The sequence below is a fragment of the Carya illinoinensis genome, chromosome 8, assembly GCF_018687715.1.
Source record: "Carya illinoinensis cultivar Pawnee chromosome 8, C.illinoinensisPawnee_v1, whole genome shotgun sequence".
NCBI lineage: Eukaryota > Viridiplantae > Streptophyta > Magnoliopsida > Fagales > Juglandaceae > Carya > Carya illinoinensis.
The window spans coordinates 23,758,377-23,776,476 of NC_056759.1; the positions used below are offsets into that span (position 1 = coordinate 23,758,377).

General features: G+C 33.5%; 1 pseudogene; it reads right to left on the reverse strand.

Moving 5' to 3' along the window:
• Positions 1 to 9,140: 9,140 nt before the first annotated feature.
• On the reverse strand, positions 9,141 to 14,170 carry LOC122274513 (annotated as a pseudogene).
• Positions 14,171 to 18,100: the final 3,930 nt, after the last annotated feature.

Below are 18,100 nucleotides of genomic sequence, written 5' to 3' on the forward strand. Positions count from 1 at the left end.
TCAAAAAGTGATTTTTTAATTTATTTCCAAACAAATCTAATATCTTTGAAAGTGTTTTAGACATACAGATTCTAAACAATAAATAGATTTTTAATAGTACAGCTTAACGTATTAAGTTTTAAGCTATAAATCTTAAGTTAAAAACAATATTTTCCACCACAATCCCAAGTCCCCAAACATGCACTTAGTGCTTTTCGTACGCTCCCTACTGACTTCTTAAAGCCCTTTTTTTAACAAAATACTATACGTTATAACGTTGGCAGTTGATCTCCATATCCCATCATGTGCTGTAAATGATCTTCCTCTTAGATTTTAGAAAACTGAAAAGGTTACAAACGGCTAGCTTGATTTGTTTGTTTTTTTTGTTTTTTTTTTCATACGTTAAAACTAACTTTGAATTTTCCACAAGATTACTCTACACTTCGAAAAGATTTGCTTTAAAACTACCTCAAAAATAAATAAATAAATAAATAAATAAAATCCGAATAATCCGACCTCAACAGATTTGAAAAATCCAACGTCATCTATAAAATTTTTACTAAAAAAAAAGAATCTATTAAAAAATATCAACATTCCCCTACTATTTTTTTAATAAAAATAAAAAATAAAAAAAGAGAGATACTTCCAGATAAAGAAGGATTATTATGCATCATGAAGGTATGCTCTATATTGAACCCTCACTTAACAAAACAATAATTTTTACTCCAGAGTTAGTAGTAATCTCAGACTTGAACTATAACTTCTAAAGGGAAATAAAAAATTACGGCTCACATAAAATAGTCAAGGTGTTGACATGAGCTTTATTAGCCAGCATATTACGGTCTTGTGCTATTCCCGATTTCATGAATGTATTTGAGAATAACTCCAATTCTCATAGAGAGCAGCCCTTCTTCCACCCTCACAAAAGTGAAATTTGTCAAGAGTACTCATGTAGCTTTGACACCCTTCTCATATATAAGAGCTATAGATTTTCATTAAGAGTATTTAAAAAAACAACTTATCCTCTCAATCATATATAATGAATGCACTTACACCATATGAATGGAAAAACTCACAAATAAAGTAAATAGTACATTTCTTATGACCACCAAATAATTCGTTCTTACCATTGAATCCAGTTCTCAAGATCTCTGATTTCTGGGTTGGGTCTCCTCATATGTGGGTCATGACTATATGGACTTTAGTCCTATTCCTCTCGATGTATTCCAGACCCCTTCTCTTGTCAATGCCTTGGTTAGTGGATATACTAGATTAACTCAAGATTTAACATAATCAACGTTAATGACACTACTACTCAAATCAAATCTCACAGTATTGTATATTCTTCTTAGGGATTTGGATTTACCGTTATAATAATGTTTTTGTACTTTACCAATTCTAGCAGTATTATCACAATGAATTAAAATAGGTGGAACTGGTTTTTCCTAAGGGTGTAACAAAAAACCAGTAAACCGGACCGGACTGGACCAAACCGGTGGGATCGGTCTGGTCCTAAGTTTGGTTAGGTCTTGTACCGGTTTTATTTTTCTTAAAACTGGTCAAAATAGGTCCGATTCTGATTTCTTTTTTCTAAAACCGGACAGACTGAACCGCACCGGTTTATATATATATATTTTAATTTTTCTATTGTATATAATATTTATATATAATATATAACTATATATAAAATAGTTTTGTATTATATGATAAATTACTAATTAATATAATATTAAAATTTAAAATCTTATATCATTTTGTTTATTATATTAATAGTTATACTAATACTATATCACTATATATTATAATATAATATATCATTATATTATATCATTATAGTCATATAGTACATTAAAACTGAAAAATCGGATCGAACCGGACCAGAAATCGGTAAAACTGGAGTGCCGGTTTAGGGGGGTAACCGGTACGTAATTGGTTTTAAAAAAAATGCAAAACCAGTGCATACTGGTTTGGTCCTAAATTTTGTCAAAAACCGGAACAGTTACACCCATAGTTTTTCCCATAAGGAAATCTCATGTAATAAATCTCTTAACCAGTTTGCTTCCTTACTCGCTGAAGCCAAAGTTATACGCTCAACTTCCATAGTTGAGTTAACAATAATAGTTTATTTTTTAGACTTCCAACATATAGCACCACCACCCAAGATAAAAATATGGCCAATAGTTGAAAGAGAATCACTTGACAAGGTAGTCCAATCAACATCACTAAAGCCTTCGAGTACACCAAGATACTTTTTATAAAGCAAACCATAATGCTTTGTACTGGATAAATATTTCATTATTTGATTCATTCCATACCAATTGTCTCTTTTTGGCTTAGTAGTAAATCTACTAAGTACTCTTACTGCATAATCAATGTCAGGTCTAGTACAATCAGTTGCATAATGTAAACTACCAATCATGCTAGCATATTCCATCCGATTAATCATATCATCATCATCTTCAATAGAAAATAAATTAACACTAGGATTAAAAGGAATAACAACATGCTTGCATATAGCATAATTATATTTCTTTAATAATTTTTCTTCATAATGAGATTGATCAAGAAAATTACCATCACATATTTTGGTAATTTTCATACCCAAAATAAAATTAGCCTCGCTAAGATTTTTCATATCAAAATGATTACTAAGCATGCTTTTTGTTTTATCTATAACATTCAAATTAGAACTAAATATCAATAAATCATTCACATATAGGCTAATAATAATATGTAAATTATCCCAAGATTTACAATAATGCATTTATCAATTTTATTTGACTTATAGCCATTCTCAATCATGCAAGAGTCAAATTTCTCATGCCATTGTTAAGGGGCATGTTTTAAGCCATATAGGGATTTTGTTAACTTACACATCTAGGTCCCCATTCAAAAAGATTGTTTTAACATCCATTTGATAAATTTTTAAATTATAGAATGCTACAACAACAATCAATAATCTAATAGATGTTATTCTGGTAACCAGAGAAAAGGTGTCGAAAAAATAAAAATAAACTTTTTGTTTAAAATTAACCTTTTGCGACAAGACTAGCTTTGAATTTTTCAATAGTTCCATCCTGTCAAAATTTTTTTCTAAGGACTCATTTACACCCTACGGTTTTGCAACCCAGTGGTAACTCAACTAATTTCCAAGTTTTATTAGAAATTAGTGAATCCATCTTATCATTTACAGCCTCTTTCCAAAACACAGAATTGGGTAATGTTAAAACTTTTTGCAAAGTATTTCAATTTTCCTCAATATTATAAATAGAATATTCGGGACCAAAATATTTTTCAATTCTAGCTCTCTTACTCCTTAATTCAAAATTTTCTTCATTTTCTAGAGGAGTAGAAGAACTAGCTTCAGATATATATATATATATATATATATATATATATATATATATATATATATATGTCTAACTTCTTGATCCCCACTATTTTTGGATTTAAAATGAAATTTTTCTTCATGAAAAATCACATCACCTGATTCAAAAATTACTTTATTTTCAATATCAAAAACTTTGTAGGCTATGCTATTTTTTGCATATCCAAGAAAGACACAAATGATAGTTCAAATGTCAAATGTCTAGTTTGTATAAGGCACCCTATTTAAAATATGACAAACAGTCAAAATTACTTCACCCCAAAAACTTGAGGGAGCACCTGAATTAATAAGTATGGCATTTGTCAATTCAATTAATGTTCTATTTTTCCTTTCAGCTACACTGTTAGAACCAGGTGAATATGGTGCAGTAGTTTCATAAATAATTCTCATTGACTAAATAAAATAATTAAACTCATTTGAATCATTCTCTCAACCTCTATCACTTCTAAATCTTTTTATCTTTCTACCAAATTGATTTTCAATTTCATGAAGGAATTTTTTGAACTTTTCAAAAGCATCACTTTTATTTTTTAATAAATAAACATGTGTATTTTGAAAAATTATCAATAAAAGTAATAAAATATATATTTCCTCTACGAGTTAAAATTCCTTCAAATTCACAAAGATCGGTATGAATTAAATCTAATAATTTGGTTTTTTCTCAACACTTTTATGAGGCCGTTTTGTAATTATTGTTTGACTATAAATTTCACATTTTTGAAAATCCTTTTTCAGTTTGGAAATTAATCCTAAACTACTTATGATTGCAACATATCTACTATTAATATGACATAAACACACATGCCAAAAAGTTAAAGAAAAAAGAATATAAACAGAAACATTTGATGCTTTATTATCAACGTTCAATTTAAACACTCAATCACAAATATAGCCAATGCCCACAAAAACTCCATTTTTAGTAATAACATATTGATTAAATTCCATAGTTTGCTTGAAACCAGTTTTGTTGAGTAGAAAGCTTGACCTCAAATTCTTTCTCATATATGGTGTATAGAGCACATCTTTGAGCATCAATATACCTCCAGAGGTGAATTTCAGCTCGACCTCACCACTCTCAAGAACCTTGATTTTGCTTGAATCACCAAGCATAATAGATTTCTCTTCTTCAAAGGGATTATACTTTTTGAACCAATTTTTATCATAGCAGACGTGCCTATTGGTACTAGAATCTGCCCACCACCCTTCAACAAACTGAACCATGTTAATGTATGTAATGATTGCCCACTTTTGCCATAGATAAAACAAGCTTAATTTTGTGAAGAGGGTCCTGAGTTTTTATCCTTTTGGTTAGAAAAACCTTTATTGTGAGGTCTACTAAGTTTTTTGAATTTTTTTCTTTGCGGCTTCAAACGACTATCTTGTGAAATCTGAACTTTGGGAAAGCCACCATTTTCAAAAATTAAATTTGCCTTCGTCATGGAAGTCTCATTTCCATTTTGAACCATCAACGCATCTTGGTCTCTAGCTTCCTCTTCTATCCAAATACACGTAATTAGGTCTCTAAAGACGTCTCCTTTTGTTTGTGGCACATCGACTTTTGAAACTCCCTCCATGAAGATGGTAGCTTGTCAATGATGCCACAAACAATTAGATTGTCTCCAATCTTGATGCTTTCTTATTGAACTTCTGCTACAACCATTTAAAAATCTTGGGCTTGTTTTGTGACGGACTTTCCAACTACCATTTGACATCGAAAGAAGTGACTTGCCGCATATTTCTTTGCTCCAGCTTCTTCCGTATCATATTTATTTTGTAAGGCTTTCCAAATTTTCTTTGCAGAGGAGTAAGTGGTATTGTAGAAATCATAAAATTGATCCGTAAGACAATTTAAAAGGTAACATCGACAGTTATACTCATCTTTTGTATATTTCTTAATCTTTTTTTCATGAGCTTTGACTTGTGTTTCAGTCATGCTCTTGGTAGTGAACTTGTTTGGATTCTTTGTAGTGAGAACGTAGGAGATGTTGAGAAGGCTTAGATAGAAAAGACGTTGAGAAGGCTTGGATAGAAGAGCACCTTGCACTTTCGATCATGTCTTGAAATGGGCTCCTGAAACGGAATGGCATGTCGAGATCTCCAACGTTTTCCATGGATTTGTCGTTTGTAAGCTCCATTTGAATCTTCTTAAAAGTTTTAGTGAAATATACTGTAATAAAATAAAAGTTACAATGAAATGAAAAATTCAAATGAAACTAGCTTGGACTAAGGAATGAAAATCTCGCTCTCTTTAAGGAGATTCAAGCCCTCTACAGTATGTAAAGTTTCAATTGAACCGGTACAACAAATCTCCTTTTAACTTGTCTTCTCTAAAATACAACAACTCAACTGATCGTTTTATAGTTTGAATAAACTCTGTACAAATTATTGAGCTCAAAACTCCTCTAAAAATAACACCTCTTTATTGTATGGAAAGCTCTCACTTTACGTACGACAAATAGACAAAAAGATAGCTTCTAATTTTTTTTCTCTTTTCTTACTCCTTTTCTTACGCCCCCCTACTGACTTCTTAAAGCCATTTTTTTTTTTTCAAAATACTATACGTTGGTAGTTGATCTCCAGATCCCATCATGCGCCGTAAATAATCTTCTTCCAAGATTCTAGAAAATTGAGAAGGTTACAAACTGAAACGGCTAGCTTTATTATTTTTTGAAAAAATATATTTATAACTGTGAATTGTGCAACCGCTATATAATCATTTTGAAAAAAGTGAATAAAACATGGGACCCACATAAAAAAAAATTTTAATAGTAGATCTCCATCTTTTTCAAAGCAATTACGTGAGGTTTACGCACTTTATAATTGTATGTAGAATTACTCGCGAGGTGAGTGGAAACTAATTAAAAAAGAATTGGCTTTAGCTTGTAGAAAGGGAAAAAAAAAAAAAAATAACATATCAGCAATTCGTGTGATGTAGACAAAGTGGGGAATTCGAATAAAAGATTCCTAATGCAACCCCAAACAGGCCCATATAAAATTACTCTTAAGAGTTTTATTTATAAGTAATTTGTTCTCTTTTTTACTTATATTTGATTCTTTAGCTCCATTACGCGGACAAATTGAGACTCCTTTTTGGGTCTCGTGTGTCCGATTTCTCATACTGAATAATAAGTTTCACAAACTAGCCGTTATTTATTTCAGGACTTTCCGATTCCGTACTTCAAAAGGCTGCTGCAAAGTCGTAGAGAATTCAAGGATACATATGGTAAAGACAGGAAGAAATTTGAAAATAACTTATCCAATCGAAGTTGGGTTAATGATGAAATGGTAGAATTTGTCCAGAAGTTTGTAGATGTTGCAGAAAACTTGGGGTGCCATAAGGTGACGTTCAACAGATAATGATGTGAATTCCAAATCTTTATCACGACCAGTGATGATTCATCACGCCTACTCCCCAGTGATCGTTGCCGATTTCAAACCTGAAGTAAATTTATGACTGACAAGGTGAGCACTGTTATAATGCTCTGATGCAAATTCAACCGAGAGTAGAGGAATCGGAATCATTATTCAGTACGAAACTCAACCTTAGATTCACCCATATTCAACTCCTTGGAGGCTTATTCATAATGTTCAGTTTGTAGTGGTATACGAATTCCAAACTGAAATATAGATACCAGCTTGTCAATAATTATAAGCCTTATATAACATAAAGGCCAGTTTGAGAGGCTAGGCATTTCCTGAAATATATTCAACCCTTTCAACCATCGTTACTAGAGTGCCCCTAATGACCAATAAGCCTGTGAAAATTAAAAATCTATCCAAAATACACCAAGCCTAAATGGGAACAAAACACACCTCCCCAACTAGAAACTCCCTCTACGAGGACGGCTTCATAATGCCCTCCCTTTAGTCTTCCCTCGACTCGAACTACCTATCTTAACGTCGTAGGTGATTGTCCAAGAAAGACATTTAACTCCCTACTTTTCATAAATATTGATTTGGTTTCAAGCGAATCGCCTGCCTCAATTGCAGTGAGTAGTGTTGCAAATTAGTCGTCATATCCTTCATATGAAAGCCCCACACACTGCCAAATCTCGTTAACCTTATGCAAAATCCAACCTGATGATAAACCCGCTATATTGTTTATCCCAAAGGAACACTTTAACTGCATTCATAGCTTTCATCTTCCAAAACTTTTTACACTATATATGCCCAAGTGAAAGGATTCCCCATCTTATTGAACCAGCAATTGTCTTTGAAAGTGATAGGCACTTTTCACTATAAGTTTCATCCGAGGTGTACTTATAGACTTGTTAATCTTCACTTCATTCCGAATTAACATGTATATTTAGAATAACTATGGAAAAACAAATACTTGTCAAGAGACCAATCAAAGAGATCAAAATAACCACATTAACAACACAGATCCAAGGTTAATACTCACACTGATGTTGCCCCAAATGTGTTCTTCCAAGTGTAGAAGTGTCAAGTTGTATCAAAGATGAGTCCAAGATCATATTCCACAAAGACAAAGGATCTATGTTGAGTATTGGTGAGATAAAGTTAATGGTCTATGAACAAATGAGAATTGCTATAAACATTGCTTTTGTGTTTTTAATACTTTTGAAAAGAAAATGTAAAATGGATTATGTGCAAAGGTATAAAGGGGTTTGTGATTTGTAAATGAGAGGTGTCATTCTACGATGGCGTTTGCTAATGTAAAATGTAAAATAAAAACAAAAGAAAGGAAAAAAAGTTTGTGGTAGAAAATTATTATTTGGTTAAAGAAACGAACACCTAAGCTTCACGTCTAGCTTTAGTTGGTTGTGATTCTTGCAATCTCAATCCCTTTTAGTTTTCTCGATTATTAATCCAGCCAAGGTATTTATAATCGGAGATATGACTTTGGGAGTTCACTTGCAAAGTTTTTCAACATGTTCTTTTTTTTTTATTATTTATTTATTTTTTTTCCTGAAATGCATAAATGGAGATAGAAATTAAAGCTAGCATTGAATCCTTGCATTCTTTCAAGCATCTGATGTGCCTTTTTGTTAACAACAGATCTTGAGCAAGAGACTCAAGCCATTTCTAATATAAATCCATCAACATAACAGTAAATGAGAATGAACAAGAACAGAGGTGATTTCCATTACATAAAACCAGAGTTCAAGCTATTCTATCGGCTTAGGCTATAAAATTAGCCTTCCATACTCAGTGTAAAAACAAACAAAAATACTAAGGAAATCAACGTTGCTATTCAAAGATAAAAATGAAAAATAAACCTCTCTCTGTTCTTCACTGAGAGGGAGAACAAAAAAAAAAAAAAAAAAAAAAACTGCTTCCCTCTCCGTAACGGGATTCCCTCTCTCGTCCGTATATCACTTCCAGTGAAAAGTCTGGCCTCTATTTCTTGAGCAGGTCTGCCGCAAGTCCCTTTCCCCCAGCCCTCAAGTGCATGCATCCTCTCCTTCTCCTGTCAGCCACGTCCCTTGGCATCCACTGAACCCATAACTCATTGAAGAAATGCGTAAATGCGTGCCCATGCTCCAATAGAGAAAAATTCAAAAGCAACCATTGTTTCTTTTTTAATATATCCAATGTGCTTTCATGCGTCCACTTGGTCTCCCATGTGGTCTCTTTTATTTATTCCATGGGATCCCGCATAAGCCTAAGGAATAAGCCTCAACAATTCTTTTCAACGGCCACCTGTTTTGATTCCGTAAAAATGCTTCTGTTTGTGTGTTTCCACTAATGTTGGTCCCGCGTGCATGTGAACTTGCACTTGAGCTGCCGCGGCCGCATGGCTCTTCTTTTTCCTCTTACTTCCAAAAATGCACTGCAGCCAATAAGCATAGTATAAGTGTTTATTATATTAAGGGCAAATATGGAACTTTTGTGTGCAAAATATAGAACTTTCTAACACTTTATAACACACCACAAGCTAAGCTACATTTCATTCATTTTAAGGCTTTATAAAACTACAGAGAAAGTAGAAACCATAATAAGCAACAATAGAAATCCACATTCATAAGTTCAAGAGAAATCTACATTGAAATTTGCAAACATTTTAGAGGTCAAAAACAAAATCATGCTTGCAATGATAGGCCAAGATAATACTACTAGTATCAAATGAACACAATATTTAGAAAAAAAAAAAATATTAACAATAATATTAGTATTAACAATGCCAACTGATACTGGAGCAAATGGTAATACTAATGATCTTAAATTCCATTGAATTTGAAAGAATTACATCCATTATAGCAAAAAGCTTAGGAAGCCTTTCACAAAAGCATTGAACCATAAAGTTTTCCTCAGTATTGAAACTTAGGAAGCCTTTCACAAAAGCTTCTCAAACCACTCTTGAATTGTCTTATCAACTTTCTTCCCTGACAAGAAGTCAACCACAAGGGTTGCATAGTCCTTTTCCATTTTCTCAAGCAGCTCCCAGGCTTCATCTCTTATTCACTATTTGCATAGTCCTTTGATCATTATTGTAACTCTTTTGCAGTCACAAGTTTTTTTTGCAGTCACAAGTTTCAAAATACCATTGTCTAATTTAATCTTGTAATTACAACCACCATTTTTGGCAATACAAACAAGACAAGCCTTGAAAAATAAGAAACATAAATGGGCAGAAGCAACGACATAGAAGAAAGGAAAAAGTAAAAGGCCAACATACCAGCTTGTACAAGAATAAGAATGGCTTGTAGCAAATATACTTGGTGCTTAGAAATACAATAATTACTCAATAAAGAACACTACTGAATTATATTATTTAATCCTGTTGCACACCTGGCATTGCCCAGCAGGGTGGATGACTACACACTTCCTGCGGTCAAAATTCAGTTAAACTGACAGTAAATTCAAAAATAGTTACAGAATACATTTGAGACATAAGTTGGGAGGGCTCGATAACAACATTTCAGCATCTTCACTTACAAATTTTGAAAATCTAGCAACCTATATGTACACAAAAGTAAAAAGAACCATGCAGTACATATGGAGCTCTATCTAAATGGGAGGGATGGAAGCATGGAACAATCAGAAGCGCCAAACTAACTTATATGTACTTTACTCTAAATGCTGATGGCTGTGTGATACAGAATTAAATGGTATTGTGGCCTTCTTATGGAAAATGCTAGCCTATTGACAATCAGATAAATCAAGGTTCAAGCATCATTGGTGACACTGAAGAAGAGCATTATGTGTAAACAGGTCAGAATCAGAAATCATGAGGATCAGACCATTCAAAAAAATTCATGCTGGGTTATGACCAAAGCCAAAGGCAATGAGAAGGTTTGGGATAGACAGTAACATAGGCTGATTACAGTTGGATTGTCCATTCTGATTGTAAACACAGTGGTATAACTAGTAAGCACTACCTTTTGCACCAACTCAAGATCAGATTAGCAAATGTCCATGATATCTTACTTTTGTTATAAATTATAATAGTTAGCATCTCTGATGTTCGTAAAGTAGAGGATTTCATGATCATAAAGCGGCTACCTTTGTGCCTGACTGCAACTAAATTGCTTACAATCTAGCCCATGAACAAAAAAGCATATCCCGTTATCAGCAACTTCCTTAAGTTGATAATCTATTCAATGGACACTAGTCTTGATTGGTTCACAGTCGAATATACAAAAAGTTACAGCAAGTTTATGATACAAGGGCACCCAGCTTTAAAAATGAGTAAGGTACTTACTGCACCTTATCATAGAGGTTAATGCAGTACACTTCAGCATAATAAATATTTCTATTAGACAATATTTCCAACATACTACTCACAAACATAATATCATCAGGGAAAATTTAAAAACATTCACATCAGAAAACAACGGAGATATAACCACCAAAATCCCAGAGTCTAATTTCCGCTGCAAGTACTTTCCATTGGTCAAAAATTGGAATGAAAGATAATAGGGGCGGAGGACTGATCAATCTTGCCCATAAAAATGAGAGATTTAAAACTCACTTAAAGTAAATAAACATTTCCTTTAGATCAGCTAGTGAAGCGTTGAAGTATATAGATGTTCTTGGCATTGAAAACCCAGAAAGCCTTTTACAAAAGCTTCTCAAACCCCTCTTGAATTGTCTTATCAACTTTATTAGCACACAACAAGTCAATCACCATGGTCGCAGTTGTTTCATCTGCAGAGAAACCCTTGTCAACCATTATGCCAATATATTCTACTGCCCTTGATGTCTCATCATGTTGCAGTAATCATTGGATAATTGTGTTATATGAGACATTGTCAGGCAAGCAACCATTCCCATCCATTTTCTCAAGCAGCTTGCAGGCTTCATTAATTAGTCCCTCTTTGCATAGTCCTTTGAACATTATAGTGTAAGTGCAAGCATTAGGTTGCAACCCTTTGGTACAAAGACTACAAAAGAGTTCTTTTGCAGTCACAAGTTTTCCCGCATCACACATAGCATCAATCAAGATGTTGTAAATCATAATATCAAGGTCCAACTTTTTGTCTACCATCTCTCGAAACAATGCCATTGCCTCCACAAAATATATGTTCTTAAAAAAACCATCTAACAAAATGGTATAAGTTTGGAGATCAGGATGTTCTGCACAAGCTTGCATCTCATGGAGTAGCTCTAACACAGCCAGAGGTCTCCCCACTCGGCAAAACCCACCCATAAGAGTGTTGTAAGTGACAGCATTGGGAATCATTCTCTTGTCTAACATTTCATGAAAGAGATTTATTGCCTCAACAATTCTCTTAGTTTTACAATATCCATTGATTAATGTGTTATAGCTAATAACATTAGGAGAACAACCCCTCCTAACCATCATATTAAATGTTTTGACTGCCTCATCCATTTTGTTTTGCGGACAATAACAATCAATGAAAGAGTTGTGCGTGACTACATCTGGCTCTATGCCTTTCTCAGTCATCATATCAAGAGCTTCTTTTGCCTCCGTCATCTTCCCCTCTTTTAGAAGCGCATCCACCAATATATTGAAAGTGCGCACATTTGGCTTGATATTCATTTCTTCCACCTCAATCACTAATTTAGTAGCATCTTTCCAATTGCCAAAATTGCATAGGCCCTGAATTAAGGGATTGTAAGTAAAAAGGTTTGGCTGAATGCCTTTACTTGTCATTGTGGAAAAAAGCTTCAAGGCATCAGTCAACAATCCATCCTTGCACAGACTGCAAATGATTGTATTATACGATGCTGCATTAAGTACACAATTGCATCTTCCATCTTCCTAAGTGAGTTAATGGCCAGATCAGTTTCACCTACTTTACACAGAGCGTTAATTATGGTCGCATAAGTAAATTCATCAGGTTTAAATCCCTTCTTCTCCATTTCATCAGCCAAATTCACCGCTTCAGAAATTTTACCCTGGAGACAGAGCCCCTTGACAAGAGTGCTTATAGACGCATAGTTAGGTTGAAAACCATGTTTCAAAATTTTTGTCAAAACAGAGAACCCGAAATTCAAACGGTTAAGATGGCAGAAGCAATTAACCAAAATATTGAGAGTATTAATATTAGGAGCAATTTCTAAGAAGTCTATTTGTTTTACCAATGTGATCACAGTTGAGTGATTCTTCGCTCTTGCAATTGATGTCAGCAATTGATTAAAAGACACAACAGAAGGCAAAGGGTGCATGCGGACCATTCGATCAAATAAGCCCAAGGCACCGTCAAGATTCTTGAAGGTCCCAGTTTTGCATTGATCTCTTACATATTTTAACAACTGATTGGGGCTTTCCCCATATTCTCGAACTCTGGTGGAAGAGTTGGTAGCTACACTACGGAGATAGTAAGTACTTGAAGAATGGAATGAAAGATGCCATACACGACGATAATCAAGAATCAAATGATTCGAGAAGTAGAAAAGAAGAGAGTTCAAAGATTTAGGAGCTGTACCCAGTCAGTATTTCCAGGAGAACGAAAAGCACAAGCAGATCAGATGAGATAAGCAGAGGCAGAAGCACTATTACTCATCTTCATCGTCTCCAGCTCTCGCTCCCATTTTCACCATCTTTGAGTTTGGAAACCAGAATATATTGCGTTATGCTCCAAAATCAATAACTTCTTCAACAGAGATATTGTCCCTAATTCACCATTCAATTCACCATAGAAACCAGAAATAAGAAATCAGAATATGGCATGAAGGAAAATGACAAGCCAAAGCCTAAATGAGAAATCTCAGACACAGCGTGGGCAGATGGCAGTTACGGCTGGAAGTTCTGAATTTATTTATTTATTTATTTTTTCATTGCTTTTAAGAAAACTTAGGCAGTGGTTATATGAATTTTTTTTTTTGATAAATTGAAACATTTTTGGTATTTATCAGATATTTGATATCAGTTAATAACAGTGATTTTTGTTTATTTTTGATCCATTGTGTCATTGTGTGTAAGTATGGTTGTGTCCCTCGATGCTCTTATCTATATTTTATTTCTATAGTATGACCTCATTCTGCCCGATCGAGTTTGGATTTTTATTCTTTTGTTTCTTGTTTATGTTATATGTAGGGGTGTAACCCATTCGATTCAGTCCAATTTTATACATTTTTAGAATTAAAACGATATACACCGATTTTAAAAATTTAAAAATCAATATTGGACGGATTCATTACCAAAACCGAAACTTTCGATTTTTTCGATTTCTGTCCAGTCCAGTCGGATTTTTCTGATTTTTTCAATTTTTTCGATTTTTCTACTCACAACCGACCAGGAGAACCCCCAAGGCTTCGCATCCGCCGTGGCAAATTAGAAATGAATTTGATAGCCAAGCTGAGACTGAAGTGGCTAGTGGCCTCCATCCCCACGAAGACAGGAGCCTTTGTCTTCGTCTTCTCCATCCCCATGGAGCCCCTATCGTCTTCTCCACGAAGTCACTGCCTCACGAAGCCCCCCATTTCTTTCGGTCATTCCAGAGCTCCCTGCATGGTTTAGTTGCACTTCCAATCAAGTAAAACGAAATATGAGAACCATAAAGAAACATTGGTTTTTAGCTTATTCAAAGAATTAATACATTTTGGTTCTTTTCTCTCAATTGGGAATGCTATCAGGAATCTTGCTTCAGGTATTCTATGGAATCATGGGAAGAAGAAATGCAACGAAAAAGAAAGATGAAGAAAAGAGAAAATCTCAAATCTGGGTTTCCACCCATTTTTGCTATAAATGATTTTTCACTATCATTTTTGCTAAAAAGATGGAAGCACAAAATCTCAAATTTGGTCTTGCACTCAAAAATGAGGAAAAGAAAATGTGACAAAGAAGAAAGATGGTGGAAAGACAAAATCTTAGATATGGTTTTTCACCCATTGTTGCTATAACGATTTTCACAATCATTTTCGATACAAAGATGTAACAAAATCTCATATCTGTTTTTTCACATAGAGAAAAAATAATAAAAATAAAAAAGCATAAATGAAATGCAATGGAGGAAAGACAAAATCTCATATCTGGTTGTTTTGGTTTTCTTTATTTTTTCTTCCTCTTTTATCTGTTCTGGTTTTCTTTCATTCGTCCGTTTAATTTTTTTGTTTTTTAATAATGTATCTGCTAACATTAGCCAGTTCCCCAGCGATTTCACATCCCCGTTGTATGTAGAAGAACTGTAATCTATATAGGCTCTAGACTTTTTATATGAGTATATATGATCAAATGTGTAAAAATGTATTTAAAAAATATATATATTATAATTGATTATGCCAAAAATGTATTATATATATATATATCAAAAGTAACTTTATATTAATAACTTACTATTAATGTTTATGTTTAAGATTAAAATTTTATATTATATTATAATATTAAAATTTATATATTATATCAAATGTTATATTAAAATTATAAGATTAATAGACTTAAATAATAAAATTAGAATTTCATGTTATAACATATAATACATCATATAAAAAATTATAAATATATATTGGTCTGGTTCAGTTTAAACATGTATTGCACTGGACCGCATACAAATTGGACCAAACGCAGCGGTTCAGTCCAATTCGGCTCAACCGGTTTTTCAGTTTTTCAGTTTTTTTTTTTTTTTTTTTTTTTTTTTCTTACACTCCTAGTTATTTGGTTCTTAGAGAGTTGAATTTGGTTTTTCTTAGTTGAGTTTTCGACATCCGGTTGCTTCTACTATTTCACGTTGTTGTTCCTTGTTAGGTTGATGTCTCCTAAGCAACCCACGAAATCTCTCTCTCTCTCTCTCTCTCTCTCTCTCTCTCTCTCTCTATATATATATATATATATATATCATTGAAACGGAAAAATCCATGGGCCCTTGTGTTTGTGCTACTGTCTCTTCTTCTCCCTGTCAGCCTTTTGGTAACTCTCTCTCTCTCTCTCTCTCTCTCTCTCTCTCTCTCTCATTTGGATGTTTGAAACAGGTCCAAGTTTAATCATGTGCGCACACACATTGTCCACGATCTCTCACTATCTCTTTGCCCTTTCTCTCTTTCGCTCTTGCCGAACCAAAGAAAGACTTATATTGAGCTAAAGTAGACTTTGGTTTTTCCACATAGCTATTGACAATCACAACTTCATATATTCAAATGTTAATAACCAAGCCGAGTATGATGAGATCCTCATGTACCTCATATCCTACAGTAGCACCACAATATAGAGCAGCAAGTTGGCGACGATTTGTTGCTCCGACATCTATAGTCTCATCCAATAGCACTATGTCACCCACTTCAAAAATCTAGAGACAAAATTAGAAATGAGGGAACTTCTCCAGAGATGTGCAACAGAAAGTGCAGGAAGAGTATTACCATGCAAGATGAAGATATGAACAAAAAGCCAATAAATGCAAATAATGCTAAAAGATGTCACTATTACAAAGTGTGGAGAGAGATAGAGAGAGACAGAGACAGAGGCAGAGACAGATCTTCAATTGAAACAGTTGGAAATAATTTAGTACTTGTATATCAATTGAAGGTATTAACTAATCAAGAATGTGAACTGATTATATTATAACCCTTGCACATAAATGATTACAAATAAGAGATCTTCAACTTGACTCCATAAAAAGAGCATTAGAACAAAGAATAATGACCCAACAAAATTAAATAGTATGCAGTACTCAAAAATTAGTAAACCCATATGCTCAGAGATCTGCTAATATGATAGAAACTAAATATAATTACCTAATAATGAGATAAGAGTCAGACTCAACCATAGAAAAATCAATGGTCTATTGAAAAACTACAGTGCACCTTTATGGGCTTTGGATGGGCTTTGTTCTGTCCAACAGTTTTCAATATACCAAGCATAAGACTGGTACGAGTAGTCTGTGTAAATGGAGCAATGTACCAAACATTAGATAAATAAACAGGAAAAAAGATACATATTGTTAAAATTCTTATCATGTGTCTTCGTCATGTTTAATTAAACATTAGAAATTTCAATTGAACCGCATGAGGAAAGAAGAAAAAATAGACATGCGAAATCAAATAAACTAGGAAGAAAACCTTCAGTTTAGTGTTGGAAGTAGACAAGATATTAAGCTACACCAAGAAAATCATGCAGTTCATAAGCACATTTTTTGTATAACATATCAATAGAAACTATAAGTTGGAGGATTGCGTAGAAGGGATAGCAATCAACCTCAATATAGCAATCAACCCCAATCATCCTCTTTCATAGGAATGAATACTAGCATGAAAGGTTCATATCCAACAGTTGATTTGAAAAAAATATGGACCCCATATATAATCCATGATGGGGTATATTGTTTGTTTGATAAGTAAGAAATTTCCATGATGGGGTATATTAATAGATTGTATATCATAGTAGATTGTATATCAATATATATGTTATAGTATTTATATAATCTTCGTACTTCAACACTATAGACTACTAGTAAACAAAGTTCAGAGAAGGAAGCGAAGAAGGAAACCACCTAATCAATCAAACGGTAAGCAGCGCACACAGTAACAATCAGAAAGAAGAAAATGGAGGCCACATGTTAAAATAAACACTAGCTTCTAAAAGAAATGCAGTTCATGAAATGTGATTAGTCTTGATCCGAAAAGGGAGAACAAAAATAATAATAGCAAGGACAGAAAAGGAGAAATTCTTAAAAAGAAATATGAGTACCTAAACCTGTTCTTTCAAAATCCTGCATTATCATAATACAACTGAGCACATAAGGCTTAGGATTACAAACCTCATTTTTAGAGGAATGAGGATTTTCAATGATCACTGCATTTGAACTGTCTCCTTCATGATTTAACATTGCAAAATTGTCATTAAGCAAGCACAAGATAAATGACAAGACCTCTGTAAACTCACACATTGCCATCTGGTACAAAATCATGTACTATCAATACCTCCATAACATCACATGGCTGAAGAACATCATTTCTAGTTGGAGGTAGAGATACAGTAATATTGGAATTACTATCAGCCGACATAAACTGCTTAGCACACAATTGCACTTCATTTTAACAAATATATTTGAACTCCTATGTTTTCATGGAAACCAAACAGAAAAAATCTACCAAACATACTAAAATTGATATCAGTGATAATAGCACTTCAATATTTAAAATGAGAGACAATTAAACCTGCAAGAAAAATAATCCCCAAATCTAACTCATACGGAGGTTACGGTGGTGTTGAAAGGAGCCATTCACGATGTGAAAGAGATATATAGATTCACAAGATTTAAGCTTTTCCTAGTTATGATTGGGAGTACTCTGTTTTTTACTAACAAAATTCATAGTTATGATTACACACACATAACAAATATACATGCATACATACTCCATACCATATTT